General features: G+C 42.6%; 1 protein-coding gene across 2 annotated transcripts in view; it reads right to left on the minus strand.

The window, feature by feature from the left end:
• LOC309522059 (uncharacterized protein) overlaps positions 1–12,622 on the minus strand; it is a 128,852-nt gene extending 116,230 nt beyond the window's left edge. Inside the window, exon 1 of one of the 2 annotated variants that reach the window (XR_014214821.1) lies at positions 12,004–12,622. The gene's annotated coding sequence lies outside the window, so the exon portion shown is untranslated. Of the gene's footprint in view, positions 1–11,998 lie in introns of both variants that reach the window. The other variant, XR_014214822.1, reaches the window with a different exon arrangement.
• Positions 12,623–25,623: the final 13,001 nt, after the last annotated feature.

A 25,623-nucleotide genomic window follows, 5' to 3' on the forward strand; every position in this document is an offset into this window, starting at 1 on the left:
AGCCAAAAAACTATAGCTCTGCAAAGAAGGCTGGGGAGGGGCATAGGGTCCACCTCCCCTAAACACTTTCCTGAATATGGGGAAGGGCACACAGCTAGCAATGTCAGAGGATTCCCAAGGAAATGGGAGCAGAAATTGCCAATGTTTGCTTATTTACCCCACGCTCAGAAAGGAAATCAATCCAGCAAATACAATCAATATTCACTGTTGCTGTTGCTGTTGTTTTCAATCCATAAATAATATGGATTGAATTTGCACTGCATTTGCTTTGCAGATAAATGAATGGGTTGGAATAACATGAGAACCACATAAGTAATTATGTAAAATTGTGCCACACCAGGCAGCAAGTCAAGTAATATAACTTTTGTCAGAAGCTAAGCTGCAGTGGAATGGAAACAGCGCTGCATGCAACCAGTATTACACGGAACGGAAATCAGTACCTTTTACGCCTCCATTAAATGAACTCCCCGTCCTAAGTAGCCCAGTCTTTTTTTTCAGTTTTGGTCACAGTGGCCACCAATTCCCTGTCTTTCCTGTTGGGACTGCATGTTGGGAAACATGCATGCCATTGCATGTTTCAGTAAGGGTCAAAGATTTTTTGGAGTGTGTGACTAGAATGAAGATTCCCAGCAAAGGTCAGAGGATGGTTTTGTGATACATTCAAGATTAAACTGCAAAAAGCAGCACAATGTAAGAACATTTATTCTGGTTATTTTTTATACTACCCAATAACCAGAAACATATCTACCTACGAAGAACGGGCATACATGATCTGTGAAAGAATGAGAAGTGTTGCATTCTGTTTAGAGGTCGTTATCCTAATTGCTCTTATGATTAACTGCTAAACTGTTTTGATTCCCCCCCCCCCCAGAAACATATTCTTTGAAAAATCTTAAATTGTTGGCGATTAAACCTTGATGGCTTGATTTCCATATCATGCATAACTGCCTTAACCAGATTTATCCCCTCACAGAGCTACAATTCCCAGCACCCATAACAAACTGCAGTTCCCAGGATCCTTTGGGGGGTGCTTTAAATATATGGTGAGTACATGGCTGAAAAGGGACGCAGGTGGCGCTGTGGCTTAAACCACAGAGCCTAGGACTTGCCGATCAGAAGGTCGGCGGTTCAAATCCCCGCAATGGGGTGAGCTCCCGTTGCTCAGTCCCTGCTCCTGCCAACCTAGCAGTTTGAAAGCACGTCAAGGTGCAAGTAGATAAATAGGTACCGCTCTGGCGGGAAGGTAAACGGTGTTTCCGCATGCTGCTCTGGTTCGCCAGAAGCGGCTTAGTCATGCTGGCCACATGACCTGGAAGCTGTATGCCGGCTCCCTCGGCCAATAAAGCGAGATCAGCGCCGCAACCCCAGAGTCGGCCACGACTGGACCTAATGGTCAGGGGTCCCTTTACCTTTACATGGCTGAAAGCTGGGATAAGTGTGCATGTGTCTGCTTTCAAACAGTTTTGGGGATTGGGATTTATGAGCCTATTGGGGGTCTTGCTCGAAGCTCTGCGCATAGCCCTAAAAATATCTACATGTCAACCCCCTAATCGTAGGTTTATAAATGTGGCCTCTACCACAAGGCAATATAAATCTATAGAACAATTTCATTTATATGAATTAACTGGGCTGACATCCAAAACATTACGAAAAGTGGAATTATTGGGAAATGGGACGTTGCTTCTCTATAGTACAATCCAGCAAGGCTAAGCAGTTTTAGGTCCCATTTAATTTAGAGTTAAGCAGGTGCATGGCTAAGGAATCCTATGCTATTATTGTTGTACAAGGAAGAGATGCTGGCACTAAATGAATGCAATGGCTGCCATGTTTTATACTTGCCTAAGAAGGGAAACCCATGGATAGGAAATTCTCAGAGTGACAGGAAATACAGCATGCTCACTGTCTCCTTCACAATCAGTCATGTCCAAGCATCACATGGGCAATAAGAGAGCCAATCTGGCCAGTCCAAGCCTCTCAAACCCCCAAACCTCCAACACAGAAAGAAACCAGACTACCAGGTGGCTGCCACAGGTACAACCAGGTAGGACTGGGAGAGACTCCTGCCTTGAAATCCTGGAGAGCCCCTACCAGCCAGTTTAGATGGTCCAATGGTCTCATTTGGTATAAATAAGCTTCCTACAAGGTGTGACCAGAAAGTTCAGTGAACGGTCACAAAAATCGGATGGCGAGAAATATTTGAACATACACACCTTACAGAACTTCAAAGTAGGCCCCCTCTGATACAATGCACCGTTGACAACATTCGTTGAAATGTTGGAAACTTCTGGAGAAGTCCTCTTTTCGTACTGCTTTCAGTTCCCTCGTCACAGCAGCCTGGATGTGTGAAATGTTGGGAAATCTGTGCCCTTCCGGTACAGATTCAGTTTTGGAAAAAGGAAGAAATCCGCTGGGGCCAGATTGGGAGAATATGGAGGGTGGGACACAACTCAGTAACCCCAGTAACGATTTCACGTGGAATATGCAATTATTCCACCATCATTTGGATGGACAAACGCTGATCCCACATCAATAACTCATGAACTTCGTCAACATTTGCCACCGTTCTGCTCGTTGGTGGTCTGCCAGACAAGGGTCATCTTCAATGGTTTGCCGCCCTTCACAGAAACACTTAAACTACTCATACACTGTCTTTCGAGTTACCGCTTCATCTCCGTACAAAACTGTGAGCCTTTCATGGGTTTCCGATGCTGGTTGTATGTTCGAATATTTCTCGCCGTCTGAATTCTCTGACCATTCACCGAACTTTCCAGTCACACCTTCTACATTCCTAGCTCTCTGGAGAGTTCTATGATCCCCTTGTAGCTGTCTTTCCTCTAGTGGAGGAAATGCATCCAGCCACACGGCACCAACAACCAGTGGCGGATTTACGTATAAGCTAAACAAGCTATAGGTTAGGGTCCCTACTCTCTTGGGGGCCCCCCAAAAATTTAAAGGGAAAATACTGGGTGTACATTTCCAAAATGTAAGATAAAAAACAAATAAAATAAAACCTTCATACAGCAACAGTGTTTTGTGTTGTGTAGGCTCCTATGATGTAAGTAATGGACCCCACCTGCTAGCCTGCTCCCTAAAATATCACTGGTTTGCTCCTTTCTATATATAGGGTGCCTACATTCTGCATGGACTGGCTGCATGGCAACTTCTGCAAATGGTTTTAGATACCATTTCGCTGAAGCCATGGAGCCTGCATTCGCTCCATAAGATGCACACACATTTCCCCTTACTTTTTAGGAGGGGAAAAGTGTGTCTTATAGAGCGAAAAATACGGTATTTTGTTATGTGCAAATGGCTTTAGATACCTATTAGGTCTATAAATTACCATATAGCATACATTCAACACAAAAAAACCAGCGACAATTTGTTGTTGACAAAGGACAGCTGGACATATAAATGGCCCCATTACCTTCAGTAGCTTAGGGCCTCGTCAAACCTAAATCCGGCCCTGCCAACAACCAAAGAGACCTTATGTGATGTGCCCAAACTAAGGCCCAGACCTAAAGCACAACCGCTGGCCCAGAATCAACGCTTCAAAAACGCACAAGGGATATTTGCTCCATTCACTTCATCTGAAGTTTTCAGAGAACTTAATAGCACATTTTTCCACGTCATTAATTCTGGATCCCACAATGTCTTGTTTGCCTGTCTGTTTACCGTTACTAGGTATTGGGCTGTTGAAGTCAGTCCCTTTCGCATGGACCCCTTCCCATTTGCTGCTCCATACATCAACTATTCCCTCGACTGCTTCTTTAATTTCAGGCAAATAATTATTTTATCATTTTGCGATGATTTGTGCCATCTGCTAGCCCAGGCACTTCAGTAATCCAATCTTGGTGACATTGTTTCTTAGTATTTGTGCCTTCTCTGCTTTTTTGCTTGTGTGTGTGTGTGTGTGTGTGTGTGTGTGTGTGTGTGTGTGTGTGTGTGTAGGGGGTTTAACTATAAATTCAGAGACCAACTCCACCTTCAGCCATACCAGTGTTTTCGAAACAATTCTCTGGCATGCATTTTCTTTTTTTTTTTTTATAATAATTTTTATTACATTTTTCCAAATTACAGATAAGAAAAGACAGAATAAAAGAAAAGAAAAGAAAAAAGAACAAAAAGTCACATCCATTTCAATAACTTATTTCAAATTTCCATTGGACTTCCCCACATCTCCCGCATAATGCATTCTTGATAATAAAGTCATCAGCAAATTATACCCTTATTTCGTATATTTCTTTATATTTTCAATTGCAATTTAAGTTTAAATCTCTTGTTCTCCGTTTACTCTAAAAATATAACCTGATATCGTTTTAACCCATTTAAACTTTGGTTCTTTCACGAATGTTAACAATTTCATAAATAATTAAACTTCATTGCTGGGGCTAACGTTCTAAATCATACGACATCTTATATTTCATACAACTTGTAATACTTTTGCAAATAGTCTTTGAATTTTTTCCAATCCTCCTCCATTGCCTCTTCTCCCAGGTCCCGGATTCTTGCAGTCATCTCAGCCAGTTCCATGTAGTTCATCAGTTGCGTCTGCCACTCCTCCAGTGTGGGCAAATCTTGGGTCTTCCAATACTTAGCGATAAGAATTCTTGCTGCAGTTGTAGCATACATAAAAAAAGTTCTATCCTTTTTTAACACCTTCTGGCCGACAATGCCCAGAAGGAAGGCCTCTGGTTTCTTGGGAAAGGTGTACTTAAACACCTTCTTTAACTCATTATAGATCATTTCCCAAAAGGCCTTCAATCTTGGGCACGTCCACCAGAGGTGAAAGAATGTCCCTTCAGCCTCCTTACATTTCCAACATTTATTATCAGACAAATGGTATATCTTAGCGAGTTTGACTGGGGTCATGTACCACCTGTATACCATTTTCATAATGTTTTCTTTCAAGGCATTACATGCCGTAAACTTCATACCGGTGGTCCATAACTTTTCCCAGTCTTCTGACATGATATTGTAACCAATGTCTTGAGCCCATTTTATCATGGCTGATTTAACTGTTTCATCCTGAGTGTTCCATTTAAGCAGCAAGTTGTACATTCTCGATATTACCTTGGTCTTTGGTTCTAGCAACTCTGTCTCAAGTTTCGATTTTTCCACCTGGAATCCTATTTTTTTGTCTTGCTTAAAAACCTCATTAATTTGGGCATAATGTAGCCAATTTTGCACCTTATCCTTTAATTTTTCAAAGCTCTGCAACCTCCAATTACCTCCAATGTTTTCTATTATTTCCCAATATTTCGGCCAATATGCCTCCATATTGGATGTTTTCCGAGCTTTGGCCTCTATTGGTGAAATCCACCTCGGAGTTTTGCTTTCCAATAAGTCTTTGTATTTTTTCCAGACCATAAATATTGCTTTTCTGACAATATGGTTTTTAAACATTCCATGTGTTTTCCCCTTGTCATACCACAAATACGCATGCCAACCTAACGAATTGTTAAAGCCTTCCAGATCTAGGACATCAGTGTTTTCCAATAAAATCCAATCTTTCATCCAGCAGAAGGCCGCAGCTTCATAGTATAACCTTAAGTCCGGCAGGGCAAACCCCCCTCTCTCCTTTGCATCAGTTAATATTTTAAACTTTATTCGGGGCTTTTTGCCCTGCCAGACAAATTTAGAAATATCCTTCTGCCACTTTCCAAAACAATCCACTCTGTCCACGATCTGCAAAGCCTGAAACAAAAACAACATTTTTGGCAAAACGTTCATTTTTATAGCTGCAATTCGGCCTAACAAGGATAGTTTCAATCTTGACCAGATTTCTAGATCTTTTTTAACTTCTGACCAACATTTTTCATAATTGTCTTTAAATAAATTCAAGTTCTTGGAGGACAGATTAACCCCCAGGTATTTCACTTTTTTAACAATGTTTAGTTCTGTTTCCCTCTGAAACCCCTCTGTTTCAGTAACCGTCAAGTTTTTCCCTAACACCTTAGTTTTTTGTTTATTCAGCTTAAAACCCGCCACCCGACCAAATTTCTGAATCAATTCCAAAACTCTTTTTGTGCTAGATTCTGGCTCCTGTAATGTTAAAACTAAGTCATCTGCAAATGCTTTCAGTTTATATTGTTTCGCTCCGACCCGTATTCCTTGTACTTGCCGATCCTCCCTTATCATTTTCAGCAAAACCTCCAGGACTGAAATAAACAACAGAGGGGATAGGGGGCACCCCTGGCGTGTTCCTTTTTCAATATGAAGTTCTTCTGTCACCACATTGTTCACTATCAACTTAGCTTTTTGTTCAGAGTAGATTGCCTCTATTCCATTCTCAAACCCCCTTCCCACTCCCATCCCTTCCAAGTTTTTCTTCATAAATTTCCAAGAAATGTTGTCAAAGGCCTTCTCCGCGTCAATAAAGATTAACACCGCTTTGGTGTTAATATTTGTTTGTAAAAGTTCCAAAATATCGATAATGTTCCTGGTATTATCATACAAATGTCTACCTGGGAGAAAGCCTGCTTGGTCCTTATGGATTACTTCATTTAATACTTTTTTAAATCTGTTAGCCAAAACATCCGCAAATATTTTGTAATCCACATTTAGGAGTGAGATGGGGCGGTAGTTCTTAAGTTGAGTCTTTTCAGTTTCCACTTTAGGTATCAATGTGATGAATGCTTCTTTCCACGTATCTGGTGCCCTCCCTCCCCCCATAATCTGGTTGCAAACCTCCATTAATGGTTGTATCAAATAGTCTTTTAAAGTCCTGTAGTATTTGGAGGTAAGTCCATCGGGGCCCGGAGATTTGCCTAGTTGCATATTCTGAATGGCATCCTCGATTTCCTGTTGTGTTATTTTACAATTCAAGATTGATCTCTTCTCTTGAGATAATTTTGGTAGGCCATTATCTTTCAAGAATTGTTCTATCTCAGTTGTCTCCTCGGGTTCTTGTGTGTACAATTTTTTAAAATATTTCTGGAAACACTTTCTAATTTCTCCCGGTTTCTGAAAGTTTTTCCCTTCAACTTCTAAGTTGGTGACATAGTTTAATTTTTGTCTCTTTTTCAACTGCCAAGCGAGCAGTTTCCCACATTTGTTCGCAGATTCAAAAGATCTTTGTTTCATTTGTTTGATTTTCCATTCCACTTCTTGGTTAATCAATTTCGCATATTGTGACTGGTGAAATTTGATTTCTCTTAAAGTCTCTTTTGATTTTGGATTCACTCTTAATTTTTTCTCTCCGTCACTTATCTTCTCCAATATCTTATCTTTTTTACTATTCCAAAATTTTTTCTTGATTGTATTCTGTTGTATCAGAAACCCTCTCATAACAGCTTTACTTGCGTCCCAGATAATTCTTTTTTCCACCGAGGTATTCAAGTTAATTTCAAAATAGTCCTTTAAAGTTTTTTGGGCCTTCTTTACGATCTCTTGATCTCTTAACAGGTTGTCATTCATTTTCCATCTGAAGGAGTCGGCAGTAGTAAATCTCATTTCCATTTTCAAAGCGTTATGGTCGGAGCAAGTCTTTGGGCAGATTTCTATTTTTGTAGTCTTAGGTGCCAGCCCTCTAGTTGCCCAAATTTGGTCGATTCTTGTCCATGACAGGTGGGCCTCAGAAAAAAAGGTTCCTTCTTTACCTAGGGGGTTTCTCGTCCTCCATAAATCAATTAGGTCCATATTGTCAGTTAGTTCAAAAAAAGTTTTTGGTAGTCTTCCGTCTTTAGTCAAATTCTGATTCTGTGACTTATCCATCAAAGTAGAGACGACCCCATTCATATCTCCCATCATAATGATGTTGGAGTAGTCCAGATAGTCCAGTAATGTCTCATGCAGCTTCTTATAAAATTCTGATTTCCCCTCGTTTGGTGCATAGATTCCTAATATCAAAACTTTTTCTCCTTGGGTCAGAATTTCAATAGCCAGGATTCTTCCTTGTTCATCTTTAAACAAAAATTTTGGTGATAGATTCTCTTTGGCGTAAATCACCACGCCTCTCTTCTTAACTCTATCTGATGAAATAAATTCTTGGCCTAATCTTTTATTTGTTAACACCTTCCTGTGTAACCTGGTCACATGAGTTTCTTGCAAGCAAATTATGTCCAAATTCTCTTTCTTTAATATATGGAAAATCCTTTTGCGTTTTTCTGGGGAATTCGCGCCATTAATGTTCCAACTATAGAGCTGCAGAGACATCCTGTATCAATCTGTTGTTACTCTTGTTGGGTGTCTTCTTTTTTGTCCAAATCCGAGGGTGGTGGCTCTTTTCCTAGCTCTGGTGGTGGCCAAATAGCTACCGCTCCTTTCTGCAAGTCTTCTCCGTGGTCGTGTAGGAACTTCTGGCTATCCTCTTTCGTTTTGATTTTTATCTTCTTTCCTTTGTATTTGAACGAAAGGCCTTGTGGAAACTCCCACCTGTAAGGTATTCCGTTGCCTCTCAAAAGTCCAGTTAGGTCAGTGTAGTTAGATCTTAGATCCAGTAATTGTTTAGGTATGTCCTTGTAGATTTGTGCTCTTCTGTCCTGGATCTCAAGTGCTTTATTGAAATGTAGGTCGAGTAGCTTGTCTCTCTCCTGCTTAGTCCTTAAAATAATCAAACAGTCTCTAGGTCTGTCCTTCCCAGCAGCCCTTCCCAATCTAAATGCAGTTGTTATTTTAAAGTCTATATCTTCGTTTATACCCCAGAATTTAGAGAATTCTTCTGTCAAAAAGCCAGTCAAATCCTCTTTCTCAATCTCTGGGATAGAGCGTAATCTCAAATTATTTTCCCTGTTTCGCAGTTCCACCAAAGACAGATAGGCCTGCTGGTCGGTAATATGTTTATGGAGTGGCCTTACCTCTCCTTTCAGTTCCTCCACTTCTTTAGTTACTGCTTCTACTTTCCCATTCGCAGCCTCGGCCAATTTTCGATTTTCAGATACGACGTCCTTTAGGTTTCCAATATCTTGTGAATGCTTAGCCACCCGTTCAGAAAGTTTGTTAATTGAAGATGTGGCTAAGTCAATTTTTGCAGTTTGATCATCCACTTTTTTGTTCAAAATTGCAAATTGTTGTAGCATTTCCTCTAGAAGAATGTTGGATCCCCCAGCTGCCATATCTTCACTTGTTAATTGTTCTGATTCTTCAGCTGGGGTTGTTGGTAATGGTACAGCCTGTAGTACCGCAGGGACTGAAGATCTACGGCCCTGGGAAACCAAAGTTGTTTGTACCAATTTGCCTTTCCCTGCTTTCGACGCAGCTCTTGTTTTTGGTTTACCACTCATTCCACACTCATTCCACACCTGTCTTTGGATTCAAGGTCAAGCTGTCAAAAGTTCCATGGGAAAGACAGGCCTCAGAGTGAGTCACCAGACCACAGAGAGACAAAACAAAGTCAGTTCTCAGGAAATTGTAAATCCCAAACTCCACTAGAGGGAGTATTGTTCAGTTCATGAAAGAAGAAACAAAGTTTCAGTCGCCATTAAAGTTCCTACAGTTAGTTAAATTAATGAATGTCTTTAGAGAAGAACTTTTCCTTCTTGCAGAGCCCTCTCAATTTTGCCACAGTAGTTTCTTAAAAGGTGCAAAATACAGTTGCTTAATTGTATCCACCGGTAATGCCTCTAAGTATCTGTTTCAACTTTGTAAGTGTATCCGCAACACAACTTTTTGCCCGCTGCAAGTCCGGGACTAGGGATTTTCAAGTCTTTGAAGTTTTGAAAGTTTTAGCGGAGAAGAAACCCCAAGTAAAATAGACACAGTCACAGAAAAATAAAGATAACTTGCCTTTCCCTTCAATTTCCGAACTTCTCCAGACGTATGCTGTCTCTCATTTAAAAACCCTTTTGTACTGCTTCCAGCTTGTCAGTTTCTTTGCCTTTGATCATTAAGCACCTCCGGGAGACGGACTTCCTTTTTCTCGTCTCCCGCTTTCAGCCGAATTCGCAAATTTGTAATCCAATCTCAAATAAATCCTACTCACGAGTAGTTACTTTGTAATCCAATGTAAAGGAAGAAAGGTCGGCGCTCATCGGTAACAGCCGCGCGGCTTCACTCCCGCAGAAAGAGCGATGAATCCACAGCACCGCTTCCCCTCCGCGCTTCCGGAGCCCCTTACGGGGTCCCTTCTTCGTTTTGGGGGTCGCTCTCGGTGCCCGCCGGATCCCACGGCCACGAGCTCGCTCTGCTCGTGGTTTAACTTAATGGGTCGTCGCTTCGCCGTAGCGAACAACCCTTTTCTGCGGAGCCCCTCTTTGCTGCGCAAAGAGGACCGCCATTACACGTTTCGCGCCGCCTCCGGAAGTCTCTGGCATGCATTTTCAACACCTCTATCCAAGAAAAAGAGGGCTGCATTTTTATGTGTCGGTAATTTACACGCTGTGAACAACAGATGTCCTAAATTTAGCAGCGAGGGAAGTGTCTCTGAAACTATCAATACCCGAGGCAGAGGGTTCCCCCTCTCCACTGCCTTGCAGGATATCTTCAGGAGAAGAAAAGGCTCGGGACAAACCCCTAAGCAAATCGGAAGTGGAGTCCCTAGGACAGTTGAATGGCACCTCCTTCTGGCAAATCCTACAGCCAAGCTGGTGCCAAACGTATTGCTCTGCTTTCCTTTGGACATCAGCGAAGCCAAAAGAGGGCTCTTGTTTTCTGGGCAGCCCAAGATCTCCATATTCACTGCCCTGGCTTGCGCCCCGGGGAGGTCACTGCTAATACAGCAGTTTTACTTCATCCCTGGAAGTGCACTCCATTCTCTCTTGAGACAGACGGATGCCAACAATATGGCTGGATCATGCCCACACTTTTGATTCCAGCCCAGGTTAATACATTTTTATGCTTAGCAGAAGCCCGAGTTTATTTAATGCTCAGTTTTCCCGCTGATAGAAAGTATATAGCAGTACATAATACAACACTGTGACATGTGTCCGGGGATGACAGTTTATGGCACTTTGTGGAATAAACTGTAAAAATCCTGGGAAGCCATCAGTTGCATTTTGCTGGACAATTTATGCCGGGATGCTGGGAAAATGAAAGCAGCATTGTTAAATAGTAAATGGCCCCCCTCACCTCCTGTGAGAAATAGCACTTGGGGGGGGGGAGGAAGCAATCCAAAACATTTCACCACAGCACTCCTTATTCTCCTATTTCAACGAAGGTGCCAAAAGTTACAGCCCAATGTATTTTAATTTTTTTTATCCGTGAATGTGAATGGGCCCAAATAACTGAAGAAACCATGGAAACAAGGCATGCTCAGGATCTGGGGCAACCCATAAGAACTGCCAGAGTTTTACCCCCATCAAAGCTGCTATGCCTTTTTAGCAGCTGGGTGACAAACCGATATTTGGGCTTTTCTCCTCACAGAGGCCCTGCGAGGTAAGTTAGGCTGAGGGACAATCATTGCGCCAAGACCACCCAGTGAATTTGACTGACCTAAAAGAGACGGGGGGGGGGGAGAGATAAGATATAGGGAAAGAGGAATGAATAAATGCGTCAATTTCAATTTCTTACTTTTCCAGTCTTAAATTCAGTTCTTCTTGAAATGCTAGATTAGATTAACAACAGATAAATAAATAGGATATGAATTTGCTAAATTAATTTTTTTAAAAAGGGATACAAGAATGGGAGACGTGAGGAAGTCGGGAAAATAAGCTAATTGAAGATGAGAAATTAAGAAAGAGGGAATTTTTGTTTTTTGTTACTATATGCGTTTCTATTTCTTTTTTTTTCTTTTTTCCTTTGGATGTGTTTATGTTTGCATTTTTGTATTGTATTTTTCTTTGTGACTTTGTATTTTCTTTGTATGCTTTCTTGATTGTGAAAACTTAATAAAATATTTTTTTAAAAAAAAAATAAATAAATTCAGTTCTGTTTGATCCTGAAACAATTAGTGACTTTTTTTTAAGGCTCATTAAATGTTGTCAGCACTTTAGTGTGAATTTCTCCCAAGGTGTTTTTGCTATGGAGTTTCGACTAATATAATGTACAAGCAGGTCCTGCTACCTGCCCACTCATTACCATCCACAAATTCACTTATGCAAACATAAAGAATTATGCCCCAAACCTCACTATACACTCTGCAGATTCAAATAATATCCAGACAGCTGCAGCTTGTCCACTTCTTTCCTTGTTCATGCTTTGCTGGTCAGCAGCAGCTATTTGGGGGCAGAAAACTTGGAATGAGAGAGCAGGGAGAAAGATTGGACAAATCAGAGAGCAGGAGAGAACAGGCAAATCATCTTTTTCCCTTTGGCTCTCTTCTGTTCATTGGCCACAGCAATTTTAGGAAGAAACCATTTCAGGAGCGGGGGGAGATCACTGACTCTCATTGAAATCAGTTGAAATCTTGGGCTCGTTAGGCAAATGGGACCCATGTGTATACATTTTTGCAACTACCTTCCCCTAAAATAATACATTTCTGTAAGTTATTTTCAGTAATATATGACATTTTGTGCACTCTTTACCATAGTATATGTGCATTTTCGCCCGCATTACTTAGCTGGAGAACTGCATTGCAAAATTTAGAGTATTTCAAAGGATGGTTCTCATTTTGTTTTGGAAAGTGAGAATTTGGTAGGTTTGCCTTTAAGTCTGAACTGAGTTGAACTTCTGCCCCCACCCCAGTGCCGGATTTATGTATAAGCTAAACAAGCTATAGCTTAGGGCCCCACTCTCTTGGGGGCCCAAAAAAAAAAAATAAAGGAAAAAAAACCTGGGTGTAGATTTCCAAAATATGATTAAAAAAACACTATTAATATACTTCTTAATTGTATTTCACTATTAATATACTTCTTAATTGCATTTCAGTTCAACAATTACTTTGATAAAATACATATTTTGTTACGTGCAAATGGCTTTAGATACCTATTAGGTCCATAAATTACCACATGTATATATTCAACACAAAAACCAGCAACAATTTGTTGTTGGCAAAGGACAGCTGGACATATAAAGGGCCCTATTACCTTCAATAGCTTAGGGCCTCATCAAACCTAAATCCGGCCCTGCCCCTCCCTATGGGGTAATAAGCAGTGGGAAAGGAAAGTTTCAACTCTTTTAAAAATATATATACCATAAGCGATTGGGATTGCTGTCATCACATGCAAGATTGATCCTGATATAGCAAGAAGAAACCCCTGTTTCGAATTCTTAGTACTGTAACGCTTTTCTGTTGCCATTCCGATTGACAAATTTACTCATCCACGGCTTACCGCTGCAGCCTTTGACACAGAAACCCTGGACATGTATTTGTCTGTGTTAATAAGTATACATGCTATGTAGGTCTTTCAGTACACATAAAGTCCAAGTAAACAAATTGCAGTTCCATCTGGTCATCTCCAAGGCAGTCCTCAGAAAAGCTTTCAATTGTATGAGTCATACTTTCCCCCAATCAGTGCAGTCTATGATGTAGGTGATTGTGTAAGAAAATGTCTGGAATGCAATTCACCTAAGTTTAGAATTGTGTCGCAGGGCATGACTAGGTAAAAATAACAACCTTTGCTCTATGATGGAAGTGGGAGAGAGAACATTCATTCACACTCTCTCTCTGTCACACACACACACACACACACACACACACACACACACACACTATACCTGCTTTAGTTCTGAACTGTTGAAAGCAGTCTTTAATATTATCAATAAAGAGATTTTACTTTCTTGGGCTCCATGATCACTGCAGATGGTGACAGCAGCCATGAAATTAAAAGACGCCTGCTTCTTGGGAGAAAAGCAATGACAAACCTAGAGAGCATCTTAAAAAGCAGAGACATCACCTTGCCAACAAAGGTCCGTATAGTTAAAGCTATGGTTTTCCCAGTAGTGAAGTATGGAAGTGAGAGCTGGACCATAAAGAAGGCTGATCACCGAAGAATTGATGCTTTTGAATTATGGTGCTGGAGGAGACTTTTGAGAGTCCCATAGACTGCAAGAAGATCAAACCTCTCCATTCTTAAGGAAATCAGCCCTGAGTGCTCACTGGAAGGACAGATCCTGAAGCTGAGACTCCAATACTTTGGCCACCTCATGAGAAGAGAAGACTCCCTGGAAAAGATCCTGATGCTGGGAAAGATGGAGGGCACAAGGAGAAGGGGACGACAGAGGACGAGATGGTTGGACAGTGTTCTCGAAGCTACCAGCATGAGTTTGACCAAACTGCGGGAGGCAGTGGAAGACAGAAGTGCCTGGTGTGCTCTGGTCCATGGGGTCACGAAGAGTCAGACAAGACTAAACGACTTAAGAACAACATTTTTAAAAAAGTTCTTATAACTATATTTCCAATCATATTTATGCCTGTAAGTGGCCCTTAACGGCTGAAATTCCCTGGCATTTTGGAGCTTGAAGGAGCACATAGCTGTCAACGTTTCCGTTTTTTTAAGGGAAATTCCCTTATCCTGAATAGGATTCCTCGCAAGAAAAGTTGACAGCTATGAACGAGCATGGGAAAAAGCCCTTAATACAGCAGGTTACACTTAAAGATTTTTGTTTTAAGTGAATCCTCTTTCATTTGCTTTATGTGGCTGTATCTAGCACCTTGGGCTGCCTCTGGCTCCTCTTCCTTCTAGTTTCCCTTCCATTGCATCTTGAACCAGGCCCTCATTTCTTAGGATATGTCCTATCCTGCTTAATTGCCTCTTCCTCATGCTTTGCACAGGTCATAAAATGCAATTAAAATAATCAAATTCAGTTCAGCCTCTTATCACACTACTTTCAGGTTTCTTACAGCCGATTGTCCTGTCTCCAGCCTGCACCATCATGCTGCCTTTAAGCAGATCTAAATCAAACCTAAAGCACACAGGGCTTGATTATACTGAATTATTCTTTTATCAAATTGCAACCATAAACCATTTCGGCACATAGCAAACCACAGCCATCCTTGATTCAAACCCCCTCATCTCCCCTGGCTCTCTAGTACTCCAGAAGCTTCTCAGAGTCATGTCATGCACACAGTTCCCCTGCTTTCCTCTATCTCCGCCCCACAAGCACTTCGATCCCACATGCCATTAAGTGCTGTCAGAAATAGAACCGACTGGGCTGATCACCATTTATTTCTCATCCTGCAGCAAGATCAAGCAACAAGGTCAAGAGGTTTCTCTTGACATATTAAAAAAAGAGGGAAGGGAGGCACATAAAAATCTGTTTGCAGAACAGCAGGCATGTTCGTGTCCTGTAGCAAGAACAACAAAGATCCCAGTGGCCCGTTAGAAAAGACTTGGGCAAATTTATTGTTACATGAACGGCTGCAGGATGGAGCCTCTGCCTTGTCAGATGCCTGTTGAAGGAGTGTAGAAGTTGGTAGGGAAAGGGATGAAGATCTGTAATTTATTTATTCATACATTTACAGAGCAAACCTATATAAGTCTACTCAGAAGTAGGGCTAGGGGAGAAATTAGATTCTGTTTGCATTAACCTGCCCACACACTTTCTCACCAGAATGGTACATGCCCTGGTTATCTCCCACTTGCAATACTGCAATGCGCTCTACATGGGGCTACCTTTGAAGGTGACTCAGAAACTACAACTACAGTGGAACCTCGGAAGCCAAACGCCTGTAAACTCAAACATTTCGGCTCCCGAATGATTGGAAACCAGAAGTGATTGTTCTGGTTTTCGAATGATTTTTGGAAGCCGAACGTCCGGGACAGCTTCTGCCACTTCTGATTGGCTGCAGGACGCTCTTGCAGCCAATTGGAAGCCGTGCCTTGGAAGTCAAACGTTTTGGAAGTCAAACGGACTTCCGGAATGGATTCTGTTCGACTTCCAAGGTATGTCTGTTGTCCAGAATGCCGCAGCTAGACTGGTGACTGGGAATGGTCTGTGGGATCACTGGCAAATTTGCTGTATTGGGTCTTAAAAACCAGGAGCACTTGGGAGCAGCTGCTCCTTCAAACATGGTGATAAATGTCCTAGTCCTGCTGGTTTCAATGGGAGACTTGTTTAAATCTCTACCTTTGACGTCAATGGTATTTTTTAAAGGTTTATTTTGCCTAGGCAGTGCTCTGAAAATTAACCTTGTTTAATTGTTTCTCACTGCATAGTTTTTTTTTTGCATGAATAATCTTCAATTTTTCAATATAGCTGATTTGTAACACATCCCTAAAATTATTGGTCTGTAGAACCGACTTTTGAATGGCATTAGTTAATGCATATCCATTGTGCATGATGCTTTCTGCAGATTCCCTCTATAAACCAGCCTATAATTTTGTGAATATAAATATCTTAGTACTTCATGGGTAGCAATTAACCTTTCCCCAGCAAGCTCATTTATCACTTGAGGTTGCCCATGAAGAAACATCTAGATTCTACCGCTTTCAAATAATTCTGAACGTAAATGAGCCCAGAAATTTGCAGTATGGCATATAAACACCGAGAACAATATAGAGATGTTCAGCATGCTTGCATCTTATTGATTTTGCAGGGAAGTATTGAAGTCCTATTGATTTGATGGGACATAAAACTTGTTCAACATGTTTCAAGGGCAGCTTTGAGCAATTGGGTTGGGAGGGACCCTATGTCTGAATTGGCCAACTTTATAAATTTGATTTTGCACCAACAGTTCTGTGTGAAACAGAAATATCAAACACACAAAAATGCATCACTGTATTGCAAACGTGCCTTCAGCAGCTGGTGAAAATACGCACACTCCTATCCTTTGGGTTGCCAGAAACGAAACAACTGGGTATTGCCCAAGCAAGAAGCAAATGAAGTAGGAGGTGCAGTGACAGAAAGTCCCCAACAGAAAAGGTAAAGGTGAAGGACCCCTGGGAGTTAAGTCCAGTTGCAGACAACTCTGGGGTTGCGGCGCTCATCTTGCTTTACTGGCTGAGGGAGCTGGCATTTGTCCATAGACAGTTTTTCCAGGTCATGTGGCCAGCATGACTAAGCCACTCCTAGTGAAACCAGAGCAGCGCATGGAAATGCTGTTTATCTTCCCGCCAGAGTGGTACCTATTTATCTACTTGCACTTTGACATGCTTTCGAACTGCTGGGTTGGCAGGAGCTGGGGCCAAGCAATGGGAGCACACGCCGTCGCAGGGCCTCGAACTGCCCACCTTCCGACTGGCAAGTCCAAGCAGCACATTAGTTTCAACCACAGCGCCACCCGCGCCCCCAACAGAAAGCCACCATAAACTCATAGTGAACCTCCCATTGAAAAATGAAGGCACAATGCACTGAGGCACATCTACAGTTGGGCAAAGTATGAATTTATGCAAGAGGTGGACCCAATGTCAAGAAAGTACAGGTTGGCACTTGGATGAGGATGTTAAGCAGATGTCGGGGAAAGCGTGCAGGTGTGAGTTGTTCCAGATCCACTGCCATGTGAATGGGCTCCTGGTTCAAGAGGCGAGGGAGATGGACTTGCAGGCATCTCAGAAATCCCCAGAGAGCTGCTGCCAAGAGGGTGCTATGCTGTCTGGGCAGGAAAGCCAGTAAATCATAAACTGAGAATGGCACCTCAGTGATCAGTAGGCTTGCCGCATTTTTCCTGGTCTCGAAAGACGACTCAACCCACTGTTCCAGAAATGACTCTGCTTTCCCCACTTGGATCTTTACTAATTTGCTGACGGTCTTATACAAAGCATCTCATAAAAGCTCATAAAGTCCCAGCTTGGGAATTGCTAAGAGACGTCCATAGCGTTGCCACCTAGTGGCCAGAAGCCAAATTCATTTCATTAGAAAAGTTGAGACTCAACATTCTTCAGAGGACGAACACTTTTCCCAAGATGGATACCATAGGCTTGGGGCCTGTGTGAACAGAGAGCAAAACGAAAACCAGTCATTACCTCAGATTTCTGGCCTTGCCTCAGTAAGTTATAACTGACACAAGGCATTAACCAAGTTTCCATTTTAATGTGACATCGTATACCAATTTGTTTTCCCAAAGTTTTATATAGTACAGTGGTACCTTGGTACTTGAACGGCTTGGCTCCCGAACAAATCAGCTCTCAAACACCACAAACCCGGAAGTGAGTGTTCCGGTTTGCAAACGTTTTTCAGAAGCCGAATGTCCGGCACAGCTTCTGCAGCTTCTGATTGAGTGCAGGAAGCTTCTGAAGCCAATCGGAAGCTGCGCCTTGGTTTTCAAACCATTTCAGGAGTTGAACAGACTCCCAGAATGGATTAAGTTCAAGAACCAATGTACCAGTGTACCTACCGTATAATGAACACTCGTTCTGATTTGTCTCTACAGAGGTTATATGACACTCTATCAATCAATTGTTATCCTGTAATTTTCAGTGCTCCCCCCACTTTTGCTACTGCGAAAAATTCAGTTTTTCTTAGCACTGAGTTTGCTGTTCAAGAGTGTCAAATCTATGTTTGTGCGCCCTAAACTTGCTGTGTATTATTTAATCCCACCTACCAAAGACAGGCAGCCTGAAAGTGGATTTTTATTTTCTGAAAACTTAATCTCTTATTGTGTGGTGTGAGAATAACATTGTTAGAGCCACAGCCCTTTTCTATTTCACTGCCTTAATCTTCCATACTTCATTTACATCGTTAAGAATCAAAGCTTTTGGGCTGTGCAAGCTTTCGAACTTTTGAACATGCTCACACTAGTGAGTCACAGTTTACCAAGCTGCTTCAGAGCACACAATTGCTTTCCTTGCGGTAAATAACGGGAAATGGGAGGGGGTAAGAGAAAATATTTGCTTGAGCTATGCATGCATGAAGCAAACGGAGTAAGAGGCAGAGGCAGCGAGGAAAGAATACAGGCTGGAATTAGGATTTCTACCATGAGCCCTCCCTGCTTTAAAACATACAATGAAACAGGCACTTTATCAAAGCTTGTGGGGTTTTCCAGTGTTGAGTGGGATCAATGCTTCCTTCCCAAATGCTTGGGGAATGAGTCACTAATCAAATGTCAGCTACAATTTCTTCATTGTGCCAAATACCGATTGCTCTGCAAAACTTCACAGAGATGTTGTTTTGCAGGAGAGGGTATTCTGGAATGGGCCCCCTCCCACCAAATCTAGGTCTCCCCCCCCCCACTCCCAAATCTAAGTTTGTTCTTAAATGTCACTGTAAAATATTGACAGATTCTAGAGTCGCCATACATCTGGACATATCCAGAATACTGCAGTCGTAAGCAGTGCCCATGCTACCAACTATATGAACCACCAGTGGCTTTGCTTGTTGTCTGGATCTGCAGAAACAGGAAGTGTTGGTTTGGTGGGTTATGAACTGTGCAGGCCTGCACTAGAAGAAGCAAGAAATCCACTAAATGTTTGGAATCTGTATTTTTAAATGGGTGAGAGGTGGGTGGTGTTGGAGAGAGGTTTGGGAGAGAGAGTCTTACTCTCTTGTGGCTGAGTGAAACACAATGGCAAATGCTCTTAGCACATTAAAACTTTGTTAGATTTACAGTTGCCCTCCCCCACCTTTAAACAAATGTTCCCCACAAAATTACTTAGGCTAGAATAAATCACAGACACTTAGCTTTGCACATAGGTGAATATTTTACTTATGAATTTTCCAGATGTTATGGCAAACAAGCCTCCATGCTGGCAGTAAAACATAGATGAAAAAGGTTCCAGACAACTTTAAAAGAAGATAACTTGGTTTCCTTGCAAAAGGGATCTTGCAATCTTTGGGTTGGCAAAGATGCAGGCTTTAAAAGCTCCCTTTTGGGGTTGATCCAGTTCACTTGGTTTTTGTCGCAGTTGGGAGCCATAGCCACATGGCTCCTTGCTTACTTGTTCCTGGAAGTTACCTGAGCAAGGATCATGCCACTCTGACTTGTGGCTAGATAATACCTCCACTACCACCTCTTGGTTGACTGCCTTACTGTCACCAGAATTAACCCTTAAATTACTAACTCAATAATGCCTTCCATTGTACTTTCAACACTTCTCCTTCCTGGCTTCTTTAAAATGTGATAGCAGTGTATGTGTGTGTGTGTGTGTGTGTGAGAGAGAGAGAGAGAGAGAGAGATAACTTTCAGGAACCAGAGAACAAGTTCTGTATTTATCATTTTCTTGCTACATTCTTGCAGAAACTTGCTTGGCACCTGTAGAGCAATAGTAGGGCATGTATAGGTGATAGAAGTTTAAGCACCAGCAGAGGCTCCATTTTAATTTCATTAAAAGCTTCTCGTAAAGTTCTCATTAATCACTTGGTAATGCTTTCACATTAATCTTCCCACTGTGAAGCAACTGCAGCTTTGTACCACGTCTTTAAGATGCAGGGAATATAATACTGCCGCTGCTTTGCAAAGAATAGAACTTGGAAGATATGATAGGCTGGCCAGGATAGCCCACCAAAGTCCCTTGAGCCAATCAGAAGGCTGCTAGGCCTCCCTATTTAGGCCAGCAGTCCCTGGGTGGCTGAAGAACAACCCTCCCGCCTTCACATTATGTTGTGCTATGTGTGTCTATTTTTTCACATTCAAGGATGCAGCGCCTGATGTATGCTAACCCCTTTTCTTTCCTGCACTACTCAAATGACCTTTGGTGGAACATCCCTATCCCAAACAAGTGTGATCTCAGGGTACCCTGTTAGAGGGGTCTAGTGGGAAGTCTGTGTCCAGAAGCCAGGCGTGGAGCAGATGGACCAAAGAGCATTCAGCAGCAGCCTCAGAGGGCCACCTAGGTAGACTCTCATCTTGAGGTGGTCCTTCCATTCCAGGTTTGACCAACAGGGGCTGAAAATGAATATACACCCAGTGCCTGAGCCAAAGCCTACCTACATCTGGAATCAATAAAGTTGATACCACGCCCTTAGAATCTCTTGGCCCTTCTGCATAATTTTTTCCTAGCTACTTGCATAGATGTTTGTGCTGTGCTTGGACTCTGTGCCTATTTGCCTGAAGGTTATTATTTATTGTTAAAGACTGCAGGCATCACTCCTTAGTCAATTGTATGCCTACATGAGCTGCACTTGATTTTAAAGAAATGCTCAGATTTACACTACTGGAGAATCTACTCCATTATGTGAACTGTGTGCGACTCAGTGACAAAAGACATCAGCAATGCAGCAATTTGAAAATGAGATAGTTACTGAGAGAGAAATTTCCTAGTGGAATGGCCATGTAAAGCAAACTAATGATGCTTTATCTAGACTTTTGTCAGTATGGTGTAGTGGTTAAGAGCGGTGGACTCATAACCAGGGTTCGCTTCCCTGCTCCTCCACATGCAGCTGCTGGGTGACCTTGGGCTAGTCACACTTCTCTGAAGTCTCTCAGCCCCACTCACCTCACAGAGTGTTTGTTGTGGGGGAGGAAGGGAAAGGAGATTGTTAGCCGCTTTGAGACTCCTGAAGGGGAGTGAAAGGCGGGATATCAAATCCAAACTCCTCCTCCTCCTCCTCCTCCTCCTCCTCCTCCTCTTCTATCTAATACCTTGGAATGTCACTTAATTACCACTGGTGACTATTAAGTAGTTGCTTAAATTAGAATTTATTGCTGATGGCTACTAGCTAGTGAGCACCACACCACACTCAGTACTTACTTGTAAAAGTTATTAAATTTAATTACAGAAAGGAGTCAAGTACTTGCTGGAAATTTAGTCCAGTAAGTGGATTAAAAGCCCTTTGCCACATTTGTGCAACAAATCCACTTTTATATATATATTAAAAAATCAGCCTTTTTGCTGTTAGAAAAGTGATGGGGAAATGCTCTGAAAAGTGTGGGGTCAACAAACAATTAACAGGAAGCTATATCAACACCCCACAAGCAAAGCAAGATGAATGCTCTTTGTTGTATAACCCTCTGCAAACAAATCAGAATGAATAAAGACCGGACAAAGTCTAAACCTCTGTTTAAGCTTTGCAAATCAGGATGAATGCTCAATAAAGAGGTTATCCGGAGGACCCTCATGTCCCCCCAGCTTTGGAAGAAGAAGAGTGATATTGCACTTGATGGTTCAGTTTATGCAGCACCTCACTTGCTGGCACCAATACGAAATGATCTCACTGCTGCTTTCAAGCAACCCGCTCCTAAATTCACAAAAGCAATCTCTTTTTATGACTCTCCGGTGCCAGATATCTTTGTCATGTCAGAGTGTATGTTTGTGCTGGTTGTTACTTTGATTGATCTTTACAGCTTAGCATTTTCGCTTTTTATTCACCAGCGTTACAATCCCATGTCACGGGAACTTTATAAATGCTCTGCACGACAGCACTCCAAATTCAGGCGGTCTCTCCCAGGAGACCAGCAGCGTCAGCCCTGTCATTCTCCTGCCTCTTCAAGCCAAAGGCTTATTCCATCTTGCAGCCAGTAGGTAGGTTTGTGGGTGTTCACATCCCCACATTTCCTCCAAGGAGATCAAGGTGGCAAAGATGATTCTTCCGCTTCTCATTTTCTCCAGCCCAAGGTCACCCAATGAGCTTCACGTCTGAGTCAGGATTTTAACCTGGTCCTACATGGACACTCCACTTTTGGTGCTGCATTCTGTATACAAACTCATTTGGGTATCATGGTGCACATAGGCACCAAAATACTTCGATACAGACTCCAAAAAAACTTCAATCCTGACTCAGGCGTGGTTACTTTCTATATTATAGCAGTCACACAGAGGCTACATCTTCTGAGGAGCATCTTCCCATGGTTCAATCCTGTCCTTTCCACGAGTGAACACACCTAAGAAAGGCATCTTTGGGCAAGTTGGGCAGCTCCAGGTAACCAACTTCTTCTGAGAATAGCCCTCTAAGGTGTCCTAATCATCATCATCAATATTATTACTTATTACTTATACCCTGCCCATCTGGCTGGGCCTCCCCAACCACTCTGGGCAGCTCCCAACTGAATGTTAAAAACACAATACAACATTAAACATCAAAAACTTCCCTACACAGGGCTGCCTTCAGATGTCTTCTAAAGTTGTGTAGTTGTTTATTTCCTTGACATCTGATGGGAGGGCGTTCCACAGGGCAGGCGGCACCACCGAGAAGGCCCTCTGCCTGGTTCCCTGTAACCTCACTTCTCACAGGGAGGGAACCACCAGAGTTGGACCTCAGTGTCCGGGCTGAACGATGGGGGTGGAGACACTCCTTCAGGTATATGGAGGAGCTCTTCTTCAGATACCCTCCAACCCACAGAGGGTAACCAAAATGGCAACAGTGTTGGGTGGAGCTGGAACTTTCAACTGTCCATACATACACTTGCTTGTTAAAGTCTAATCTGAACTAATCATGTCTTGTGGGTTTTCCTCTTTTCTCACCAGCAGTATTGTATAAGCCTGGGCAATGGATACTGCTGAATCCTGGATCCCAACCCAAATCAGGCCAAGCTGGGTTGATTGGATGGGGTTGAGGACCATTTGGTCACCTTGGGTTAACCTGGAGTGATCTGGGGGGGGTGTCAAAGGGGGGGGCAGTCTGCCAGTGTGGAGTAGAGCCTGTTTGTGTCTCCTTGACCCCTCCATCCACATGTTTAATTTGGATTTAAAATCCTGATTAAACATGTGGATGGAAAGGGGGGGTAGGAGAGGCATGCCCCATCCACCTCCCTCTCACCTGACTATGGAAGGCCCCCTAATTGGTTTGGAGCCCGGATCCAGGTTGGATCGGGTCCACTTTGAAGTGCTGGATCGGGTCCCGAGACAGATAGGGGTCCAAAAGTGCTTTACTGTGTCAGGCTGCAGGCATGGAGGTCAGTGAGGAGCAGCAACAGCGTGGACTTTCCTCTGAGCAAGCTGTTATACCTGGCTTGAAGACAAGCTCAAATATATGGCATATTGAAAATAAAACATAATGTGCGGTAGTTTAATATAATTTTAACAGCTGTCAATATATGACACAATCTATGATGCCCATGTTGGGTCCTTTTCCGCATTGCACCCGTGCTAGGTCTGGTGGATCGTTTATGCAGAGTTTCCCTGTTCTTCTCTGCCCCTGCATCTTATTAGCATGCGACGGAGCATTTTTAGAATTGCCGAGTCATCAGATGTCAGCCTCTAATATTGAAACAAATCAATTGAGTGCTGCAGCGAGCGTGCATTCCTGCCAGTTTATGTCACGTCCCCGAGGTTAATGCTGTTGGCTACTTCCAGGGTATATTACATTATTGTGCCTGCCGTTTTCATGTCTGCGTCTATTTTTGGATTTCAGACACACACTGTTAAAGACGTCGCCCTCCCACTGAATTACAGCATTGTGAGATGTTAGCTGTGAATATATACCCAAGTGTGTGTTTTTCTCTCAAAATCAAAACAAGACACAGTGTTTTGCATGTAATGACAGGCACCTAGATAAAGGTAGGTGTACTCTGTAAAGGTAAAAAAGGTAAAAGGTAAAGGACCCCTGGACAGTTGAGTCCAGTCAAAGGCGACTATGGGGTTGCGGCGCTCATCTCGCTTCCAGGCCAAGGGAGCCGGTGTTTGTCAACAGACAGCTTTCCGTGTCATGTGGCCAGCATGACTAAACCGCTTCTGGTGCAATGGGACACTGTGACGGAAACCAGAGCACACGGAAATGCTGTTTACCTTTCCGCCGCAGCGGTACCTATTTATCTATTTGCACTGGTGTGCTTTCAAACTACTAGGTTGGCAGGAGCTGGGACAGAGCAACGGGGGCTCACCCCATCACAGGGATTCGAACTGCCAACTTTCTGATAGGCAAGTCCAAAAGGCTCAGTGGTTTAGACCACAGCGCTACCCGCATCTCTCTGTAAAGGAAGATGACCTCAATGGCCGTCTAGCCAGTGGGATGTAGTGGTTAGAGTGTTGCACCAAGGCCTGGAAAACTAGGTTTGTTGTAAACAAGCAAACAAACCCATTTGCAAACTGATGCAAACCAAGCTTCAGAATGGAAAAACCGGAAACTGAGAGGAACAGAAAGTGACAGATTTACTCATCATTATAAGGAATGCCCTGGAGAACAGGAACTGGCTAACGTGCTGGCTAACCAATCCAGTTCCCCAGGCATCAGCACTCAGAAACTGGTGCCTAGATAGTCACAGTGGGCTGTGTCATCAGGCATGCTGAATTTTTCAGCTGTCAAATTCCCAAAATGACGGTTGCTGGAAAGTTGCAACATGACTTGGGGATTCAAAAGGTATTTCAGTTAAATCAATACAATTTAGTTTTGCTTGGTAAGCAAAATGTGTGTAAAATTGAATAGGAATGGTTAAAAATGATTGCCAAGTACCTGCAGTTATGTATTAATATTAATAGTATGATTATTTAGCATTGTTTGACATTTTCAGTAGGAAAAATTAAAATTATTTTTGTTTTCTGAAAGCAGTTTATGTGCTTCTTCATCAAACGTAGACTCACCAAGCTAAATGTTGTCCAGTCCACAAAAATAATAGCAGATTCAAATTCCTCACAACCATATTTTTAAGAAATCTGTTTTACTGAAGAAATGTGCAAAAACTATCCCCCTGTCCCCTGACAATGGCACGTGCCCTACTATGTCAGTTTGACTTGCCACTATTTGCCTGCAAAGGCACAGGGTCTCTAACATGGGTTTAGGCCTGATTCTGTAAACATCTGACCTTGTACATGTACTAGCTAAGTCTAGAAGTCAGCTACAGAGCCTAGGCTTTCAGCTACCTGGGAGGTCTGAACATATCAGTGCAGCCAGCAACGATGCTGAAAATACAGATGATATATTGCAACAGCCCTGAGAAAGTTGCTGTTGTGAGAGGCACGCTAGCAGCAGAAATGTGCTGGGGTTGATGTGTGCCCAGCAGCAGCTGTTGAGTTTTACGTGACCCTTTTCATGAGAGTGTCAAGGAAAACAGCCCCCCAC

Source organism: Podarcis vaucheri (genome assembly GCF_965113315.1).
Source record: "Podarcis vaucheri genome assembly, chromosome: 17".
NCBI classification, from domain to species: domain Eukaryota; kingdom Metazoa; phylum Chordata; class Lepidosauria; order Squamata; family Lacertidae; genus Podarcis; species Podarcis vaucheri.